We start from the raw sequence: 10,264 nt of genomic DNA, 5'->3' as shown, positions 1-10,264 counted from the left end.
TATTACATCATTTCGGTTTTTGATGTGAATCTTACTACACTAGACCGTATTTACTCGTCTGGTTGTTTGATTGCATTTAATTCTGAGGAATAAAATGAAGTATTTATCGAACTATGAGGAGTTAGATATACAGGGGCTCTTGGGATATAAATTTCTCGAGTGAGAGCACGCATTAACCTCTCTTCCTCTGAGGAGGTTGAGGCGGTCAGCAGGGGCTGCTGGGCGGAGCAGTCCCAACCTACCGTGTTCCGGCCCTTCATTCTGGGGGCCTCACTTCTTGTACTCCGCAGAGTCTAGAGTCAGAGTGGCGCTCCCAGGCCGAAGGCTTCTAGCGGAAGGCGGTTCTGCGGACCGTCATTCTCGCTGGATAGTCTTCATCGTAAACGTCCTGACGCCTAAGGTCTAGGACTTTTTGAGGGCCAGCTCCCTCTGGGGAAGAGCTGTGTACACCGCATTACATGGTGCCCGTCTCTCCTCAGTGCCCTCAGGAGATCGGTCTGCCAACCCTGCCGGTGTTCCAGGGCGCAACGGTCTCCGGCGAGCGCTTCTCTCAGTTACCGCCCGGAAACGTAGCGGTACTAAGAGGCTCGCTACCTCTACGGAGGTCTCTAGAGCAGCTAGTACGGTCGTCCCCTGCCAGTCTGCCGCTTCAGGGCACCGAGCTAGCTGCTCTAGGCGCACTAGAGGCCAGTCTCGCGAGACTGGTTCCCTTAGGAGGTCACCTGGCGGTGTGGGAGCTCCTGCCAAGTGTGCTTCATTGGGTCCTGCCCCGAGCAGGCTCTGGTCTAGTCTTCCTAACAGACGACGTGGGTCTGAGGGCCGTCGTTTTCAATAGGAGACTTCAGCTATGAGAGTCCTGATGCTGTGGCTCAGGACCTCGGAGGGCAGGCCCCTCTGGGGAACAGCGGTGTACACCGCATTACACGGTGCCCGTCTCTCCTCAGTGCCCTCAGGAGATCAGTCTGCCAACCCTGCCGGTGTTCCAGGGCGCAGCTGTCTCCCTCAAGCGCCACTCTCAGTCACCGCCCGGCAACGTAGCGGTGCTAAGAGGCTCGCCACCTCCGCGGAGGTCTCTAGAGCAGCCGGTTCGGTTGTCCCCTGCCGGTCCGCCGTTACAGGGCACCGAGCTAGCTGCTCTCATTACACCAGAGATCAGTCTCGAGAGACTGATTCACTTGGTAGACTATTTGACAGCGTGGAAACTACTGCCAAACGTGTCTCAGTGGGTCCTGCACACTGTAGAGGAAGGCTACAGAATCCAGTTTGGTTCTCCTCTGCCTCGTTTCAACGGGTTTACACCCACGCTGGTGGGCCCCGAGCAGGCTCTGGTAATGGAACAGAAGTAGACACTCTCTGAGGATGGAGGCCATCGAGGTGGTCCCTCCTCGCGCAGCAGAGTCCGGGTCCTACAACCGGTACTTAACGTCTCAGGTTACGTATGTAACCATGGTTCCTCGAGGGAACGAGACGCTGCGTCTCGGGACCATACTTTCGGCATCTCTGCCAGCGCTTGCTTCACTCCTAGAAGCTGACGCTGGTCTCACCGCACATGCTTTTATAGCTGCCTGGTCATTACGTCACCCGCCCGTGACGTCTCACCCATCTATTGGTCTGATTACACATGAGATTCAGAGCCGGTCACGCTGAAGGGCGTTCCCGAAGCGTCCTATGACACAGCGTCTCGTTCCCTCGAGGAACCATGGTTACATACGTAACCTGAGACGTTTTCCGTTTTTTAGAATGGGAGGTATATAGAAACCCAAAAAAGGCAGGATAAGTCAAGCCTGTTTCTGAAAGAGAGGTAACTTATACTCAGAGTCAGTTACTATGGTAACTTACTCTGTGAGCCTAACCTAGTTGGGAGCAGGTTTTCTTCGTTAAACCCAGAGTTTCTTTCGGTTTCCTGCTCCTTTTTTAAAGCGTTTAAATTGCTCATTAATTCATTCACGCTGCAAAAATGCTTTTTTTACTGATTATTTTGAAATGTAAATGAAGTGCATTTTACTTAAAACAAGAAAAATAATCTTAATGCAAATGGAAACAAGATATTTTTCTTACCCCAGTGGCAGATCATTTGCAATATAAGAAAAATATGCTTAAAAGACTAAATACCTTATGTCATTTTTCTTATGTAGAAAATGCATCTTGATTTAAGAAACTTTAGATATTTTGACTGGAAACAACAAGACAAAAATACAAAGTAAGAAAAGCATTTTTTTTGCAGTGCTGGTACATTCATTCATTGCACATTTTTCTATATAACATCAGGGATGCAGAGCACATTAGTAAGGCCACTGTATGCAGAACGGTAAGGAATGTGTGTCTCGCTGCATTTTTGTGTAGTTTCCTGATCACAAACCCATTGAAAATGAAGCTGATTACTGTATGGAATGGAAGGATGTCAGATGGAAGGGTAGTTGAAGATATATGCCGTAACCACCACCACAGCTCTTAAATTTATTTGGTCATCTTTATTTCCTGCAAATACAAAAGCAACAGTTATTCTTTTTCCTGTTGAATTTTAATATTCTTCCAATACTTGGTATTGTTTATTTTTTGTATTTTTGTAGTACACATTGTCTGAACGTGTGCCAGCACGGTACTACATTAACTTTAGGCACAAAGTGTTTCTGAAGTGCAGCCATTGCTTTATCAAAAGTAGTGCCTTGGTCTGGCAGAGTATAAAACAGGCGCTGGCCTTACGTCCCCAAGCAATGCAGCAAGACCGCTCGTCTGTGCGTCTCCGGCCATGCATCTCCGGTTGCCTGGATAACTATCATGTAATTATGAAAGATTTTCTGCCACATTTCAACTGGAATCGGTGGCTCCCCACTGACAGAAATAAACGGGGGCGGGCTTGGCACTGAAGCGCTCATCCTCATCGCCAATTTGTGGTGTTTTTACACGTTAACAGAACACACTCCATACGATATATATCAAACACTCAAACCTTCTCCTTTATTCTCGTATCTCGCATTACTCAACACAATTTCCCACTAGAGCCCCTAGTGGTGCAATTCCGCATTACATGTATTATAATAAGCAATTACTATTAATTGAACATCAAGTATTGTATACTTCTCAACACAACAAAATGTTTGTAAAGTCATGTAGCCTACACCCATGAACATTTTATGCTTAAAGCTTTGCCTGATGGAATTATGTTTTTACTTCATGTTTAGCCAGAGGCGGACAGTAGTGAAGTATTTTTATAATTATCAATTTGTTTTACCTTTAATACTTAAGAACATTAAAAATGTAGTACTTTCTTGTACTCAAGTAAATCTTTGAATTACTTTTACTTGAGTAAAAGAAAGTAATAGATTTCTAATGTAATTAAGTATTAAATTATATTTAATATGAAACGTAGTGCAGTAAAAAGTACAATATTATGCTTTGGAATGTTGTGAAGTAAAGTTTTCTAAAGAAAAACACTCTGATAAAGTACAGACACCTGAAAAGTACTTTTACAGCAGAGTAAAAATACTTCACTACTGTCCGCCTCTGTGTTTAGCTGCTTATTTTTTTGTTGTTGTTCTTTTTTTTTCTTTTACCTGTGGGATACCATGAAAATTAATATTAGTTCAATAATTGACAGTTTTGCCAGTTTTTACATTTGATATTATAACAGTGATTAAGAATTAAAATTACGTATTGATTGAACTAACTCAATTCAGCTGTTCTGAACCCGAAAACTCTGAGTTTCCTATCTCAGGGTAAGTCAATTCAGAGTTCAAGTTTGGTTGAACCTCCTTATTGAGGCCCTTTCCACACAAACGGGGGTATTTTCAAAACCGCAGCTTTTTCTATGATTCAGGCTTCTGATTGGCCAACATGGCTTTACGGTTGAGATTATATCGCCACCTGTTGGCTTGGCATGCTTGGCATGCTTCATAGCACGCTTTTGCGTTTTCATGTAGACTGAGATTTTTTTAAAAACGGAAGAAGGAAAATCTCGGTTTATAAAAATACCCGTGTATGTGTGGACATGGCCTGAAACGGGCCCCAGATCACGTCAGTGAAACACTTTGTTTGTTTGCTTTACTTTGCTACGGATTCATTTTTAAACAAGACAGTATGATGCAGGCTTTTCAGAGAGACTGAATGTAAACGATGATGGTAGTGCTGAGTCTGACTAGAGTGGATCCAACAGTATTCCCTTTACGGATACCCGAATAGTGAATCCGAATTCGGAAAGGCAGAGAAAACGAATAACGTGATCTACGGAGCCACTAAAGGGACTTGGTTAGCCGCTTGCTAGCGGTACCCGGTTATATTACAGTACATAAAATTTAAATTACCACATAAACAAAGGAGAGAAGACTGATAGGACAATAGCGAATGATTTGCAGATCCTGAGTACCACTGACAAAAATTCTAATCTTGTGAAATGTGTGGTAAGTACTGGCGCTCCATAGTATACACAGAGTACGTGTGATCGTGAATCTCGAAAGTGAAAGTAAAAAGCGAGCGTGCATTCAAAAGTGAATTCAATGCCCCGCATATTAATAGCGGCTTCCTGATGCCCACAATTTATATACAGTATAATTACCCAATGATATACTTGCGAGAGAAAGCATTGAAATATATTTTTGCCTTCCATCTCGTATATATTCTCTTTAGGGCTTCCGTAGAACATGTTATTCGTTTTCTGTGCCTTTACGAATTCGGATTCACTATTCGGGCACATCCTTAATCCCCTTGTCCAAAATACCCGCACTTGCGGTCTTTACCGCACTTGACCACTTGACTACTTATATGATGTATTTCCTGTATTTGGTCCAAGTGTTCAAGTGAGCATGAAGACCACAAGTGTGTGTAAAACATTTACACTTATAGTGTTGTAAAAATGCAAGTGTTTACAGAGCTTTATTTTTATTTTCAATACTTTGCATTTTAAAATCAACTTATAGGCTAAATGACTGTTCCCAACAAACAGGGGACGTCCCCCGGACGTTGCGAATCTCCGTTTAGGTCCACAGTATGTCCGCTTTGTAACGTTTGTGGGCGGACGTTCGGAGGACGTCCACTTACGTCCGCATTTGGTCCTCTTTTTGACGTTGGCGGACGTTCGGAGGACATTCGTCGGAGACAGTTTGCGAAGGTCCCTGTTTCGTCCCTCATCTGCCATTTCCATTACAACACTTGAAAAATCCAGTCGCCCATGCGTGGGCTTTTATCATCAGACCTGACCAGTGTTGGGGAGTAACTAGTTACATGTAACTACATTACGTAATTTAATTACAAAATAAATGTAACTGTAATCTGTTACAGTTACTGAGAAAAAAAAGTGTAATTAAATTACAGTTACTTATGAAAATGTTAATGATTACAAAGGGAGTTACATCTGAATATTTTCACACATATACATATTTAAAATATGAGACACCAATGTTTCAGGAGTTGAGGACACAGAATAGGACACATGCTTATTCGATAACTGTTTTATTTCCTATTTTGGTTTATGTATATTTTTAAGATTAACTGTTTTTTTTCCCAAGGCATTGTTAGATGTATTTCCTGTTATAGCTATGTACTCTCATGCCTTGTCCAAATACCCACACTTGCGGTTTTTGCACTTGACCACTTGACTACTTATATGACGTATTTCCTGTATTTGGCCCAAGTGTTCAAGTGAGCATGAAGACCACAAGTGTGTGTAAAACATTTACACTTATAGTGTTGTAAAAATGCAAGTGTTTACAGAGCTTTATTTTTATTTTCAATACTTTGCATTTTAAAATCAACTTATAGGCTAAATGACTGTTCAGCAGTCCCTGTAACAGATGACACTATTTAATTTTGTGGTGCTTCTAATTAAGTGATAAAAAAAAGCAGTTGCAAATGTTGTACAAAATAATTAGCACCACTACTCATTGTTTTTACTACCAAATTATATGTAATATCTAACTATTATTAATATTTAACATACATTGGAAAGGTTTCCGTGACCTCTCGCGAGATCTCGGCAAAAAGTCTCACGATTTATTTCCACAACATGATGCATGATGGGATACACTAAGCCCAGAATACCGCTCTGGAGATAGTGTGGATTTAGTGTGCGTTAAGGCCACTGCGCTTTGGCGTTTTTAAGACCTGGGACAGTCTTGGGCACGCACTCTCAATTGGCCAAGACAGCAAGTGTGGGTATTTGGACAAGGGGAATGTCGCAACACATAATTTGTGTGAGTAAACAGTAAACATCGTCTGTTTGATTACGTCTTTAATTGATTTTTCCGTACATTTCTGCCATATGTACATTGACTGACAGTCACCACTGATAAGCTACCACTAAATATTGTAGAAACTTAATTTGCTGTAAAGTTGCTTTGCTATGATTTGTATCGTGAAAAGCGCTGTACAAATAAACTTGAATTGAATTGAACTTGAATAAACACAAATTCCAAGTATGGGTCACCATACTTGGCCACACGTCACTTCACTTTCACTTTTTTGTTTTGAGTATGTTACAGCAGCAATCTTTGAAAGTCCATTTGTTATTTTATTAAGCAAAACTGTTAGCCAATCACAGCAGTGGGCATTTACTTGAATGTGCTCCGCCTATAAAAACAGACTGTTCTGCAGAGAGGCTCAAAAACAGGATATAAAAAAAATAGCCTCTTACTTCTAAATTATGACTTTTTTCCATGTAAAATCACACTCAGAGAATATTATAAAATAAAAAATGCAGTTCATGACCCCTTTAAACAAAATAGTTATTGAAAAGAAACACTTTATTCATGTGTGTGGTAATAAAAATGTAGAATAAGGCTGCGGGGGTTTTGGCTAACATGGAGATTTACATAATTTAAAGTATGTTTGAAAGCAAAGATCAAACAAAAACTGGCTGAATACAGTATAGAGATGTTGCACAATATAGGAAAACATGGAGATGTGTTCTTTGTGACTAAATACTGCAAGCTGAACAAAGTTAACTGCAGAACAAAAGTAAAATCAGAGATTTTATTTTATTATTGGAAAAAAAGCTTTTTAAAATTACCACAAAATAATACAGGAAGTAACACAGAAAGCCTCCAAAATAACAGTGTAAATAATCTCAATGTTGTACATTAATGTGCATTTTTTAGAGGATGAACAGACAGTCTCCGGGTTAACAATGAATGAAGCCTTCTTTGAATCTCTTTAGTTTTCAGTGAGTAGAGGATGGGATTCACGCAGGGTGTGAGGAGGGATGAAAAAGACAGGCACACTGTTCTTATATTTGGGTTTATAATAATTCCAAAAAATCCAAGATTGAAGATAATAAAAATAGGAATGAAGAACAAGGCCACTAATATGAGGTGCTCTGTGCACGTGGCCAGCGCCTTATAACGGCTCTGATTATTTTTCATTCTAAATACAGCAGTCAGTATACCCATGTAGGTCGAGAAAATAAAAATGAAAGGTACAGTAATGAAGAGTATAGTTAAAGCAGTGGCACAATTCCACTGGGATGTTGTATCGCTACAAGCGAGTCTTAAAACAGGAGCATAATCACAAAAATAGCTGTTGACATTAAGAGAGCCACAAATGAGAAAGTTGGAATGGATGAAGTGCAACAGAGTGTTGTAGTAGAAACAAAGAACCAAACTGCACTGATTATATAAGCCATTCTGGTGTTTGTGTTTATAGACTCCTGTCTTAAAGGGAAACAGATCACAATGAACCTGTCATAAGAAAGAATACATAAGGAAAGTGTTTCGAGGGATAAAAAAGTATAATAAGTGAACATTTGCACAAGACACAGGTTGAATGGCACAAAATTGTCTAGAAGAATGTAAGTCTTGATCATGCCAGGCACAAGAGAGGTGCTGAGAACAAGATCAACCAAAGCCAGATTACCAACGGCCATGAACTTTGGGACATGCAGACGGTGGTCATAGAAAATGATGGTGATCAGAAATACATTGCACATGACTGTGATCACATAAAGCACAGTGAGGAACATGACATAGATATTACTGTAAGACATTGAACTCAAGGCAACAATGTAAAATCCTGCAGGCTGAATGACGGAGTTGCTGGCGTTTTGCATGACCGTCTTTTTTTTACGACCCAGCTTCCTTGCAGCATGCTTTGCTTTTAGTGAGTGAGAAACCAAATACCTGTGAAAAACTGTCACAAACAGTCTGTGCTTCACAAATCACCTTTAACATCGGTGTTATTTGAGGACATACACCTTTATGACATTCAACCAGAAATATAACAATGAATATCTTCACTTGACATGTTACATTGATTTTCATAATCGTATACATACATGCAACAATGATGCTGTGGTTTGTGGATAATGCAGATGCTGTTGTCTTCCCTGCTGTTTTTGCCTCTGCTTCACAGTCCAGGATCTCCGTGAATTCTGAGTGTTAACTTGAGAACATTTGTGGGCAATATATAGGTCAGTTTTTCCTCCAGTGGTGTCGTTAAACATGAAAGAATCTCCTGTATCTAATATTTAATGTCTTAAGGGAAAAGACATTCATTAGTGTTTTTTACTTAATTAATGTGAGACTAAGGATGGTGTACCTGATTGTCACTAATTTGTCTGTTTATTTTTGTGTTCATTTTTGTAACAACAATAAAAACTCCCAGAGGGATAATGCAAAGGCGGCATTATGAAAAAATTGGCAAAATCATATAGCTAAAAAAATTTAAATATAAAGAGAAAAACTTTAAAATCTTTGTAGAACAACCCACTGATTTATTTTATGATATAAAATAAATAAGTTATATATAATAATAAATAATTATTTATATATAACATACAATATCCTTCAAAAGTATGGGGTCAGTAAAACTTTTTTGTTTTTTAAAGAAATTAATACTTTCATTCAGCAAAGATGCATTAAATTGTTCAAAAGTGACAGTAAAGACATTTACAGTATTACAAAAGATGTCAAATAAATTTGGTTCTTTTGAACTTTCTATTAATCAAAGAATCCTAAAAAAATAAATGTAACAGTTTCCACAAAAATATCATGCAGCAAAACTGTTTTAAACATATAATAATATAATAATATTATTCATATATATTATATAATATATAATAATTAAATAATATTAAATTGTAATAATATTTCACAATATTGCTGCATTTTTATCAAATAAATGCAGCCTTGGTGAGAACTTCTTTTAAAATCCTGAACTGCAATCTTTGAAAGTATACCCCCTTAATTCCCCCCCACATTTTATGTTGCAGCCTCAATTGCTTTAACTTTTTTTTTTTTAATCAACACTCGATGCTCCATAATGATAAAGCAAAAACTGGATTTGTGATAAATTTGCAAATGTATTAAAAAGAAAAAAATAAATGAAAAAAGGGGCATAAGTATTCAATACTGAATCACCTTTGGCAACGATTACAGCCTGAGGTCTTTTTGGATATGATGTGACAAGCTTTGCACACCTGGATTTAAGGATGGTCTGTTACTCTTCTCTGCAGATCCTTTGACAGGTTGGATGGTGACTGTTGGTGGACAGCTATTTTCAGGTCTTTCCAGAGAGTCTGGAGTCTAGCTCAAGGACATTCACTGAGTCGTCCCCAAAGCCACTCTTACTATGTCTTGGCTGTTTATAGGGACATTGTCCTGTTGGAAGTTGAACATTTGGCCTAGTCTGAGCGCTCTAGACCAGGGCCCGTATTCACAAAACATCTTAAGGCTAAAAGTAGCTCATAACTCACCGATTTAGGAGAAAATCTTAAAAATAATGGGCGTGTCAGTCCTAAATTTAGGACTCCTAAATTTTTGTTCTAAGAGTACAAAGCGTTTAAGCGCTAAAATTAGCTCCTAAATCTGTGAAACGTTAGGAGTAGTGAAGAGGACTCCTAAGTCACTAAGACCAAATCTGAACTATCCTAAAATGGCTGTTGCCAGCAATCTACCTCGGAATATAAACATTTTAGAAACATTTGACGATAATGAGCTTTTAAAAAGGTATCGGCTTTGGTTTGGAGGTTATCCCAACTCCAAATTTTTTATTATATCCTTAATATATAGCTGTTCTCGCGTCCAGTTTGGTTTTCTTTTATGTTTGCATGTCTTACTATCAGCCATGACTATTCTACTCTGCTAATTAAAAGGCTGTTTATATGCATATATTACCAAAATTGTATTAGTCGCAGAAAAAAAAAATCCACATGAAGTGGCGAAATCATGCAGTCCGTGACGGACAAATCGTTAAAGGCTGGTCTATGTGGTAATATAGTACATTGGGCAGGACATCCATATGCTCTCCTAACATTCATCGACCTCAAATATGGCTTATC

At 39.3% G+C, this 10,264-nt stretch overlaps 1 pseudogene; it reads right to left on the bottom strand.

Moving 5' to 3' along the window:
- Nucleotides 1-7,070: 7,070 nt before the first annotated feature.
- Nucleotides 7,071-8,098, bottom strand: LOC107743440 (olfactory receptor 10A4-like; annotated as a pseudogene).
- Nucleotides 8,099-10,264: the final 2,166 nt, after the last annotated feature.

This window comes from Sinocyclocheilus rhinocerous, unplaced genomic scaffold (assembly GCF_001515625.1).
Source record: "Sinocyclocheilus rhinocerous isolate Xijiao unplaced genomic scaffold, SAMN03320098_v1.1 scaffold106, whole genome shotgun sequence".
Lineage (NCBI taxonomy): Eukaryota > Metazoa > Chordata > Actinopteri > Cypriniformes > Cyprinidae > Sinocyclocheilus > Sinocyclocheilus rhinocerous.
The sequence above is the reverse complement of the archived record's forward strand: the minus strand, read 5'-3'. Positions and strand labels throughout refer to the sequence as shown.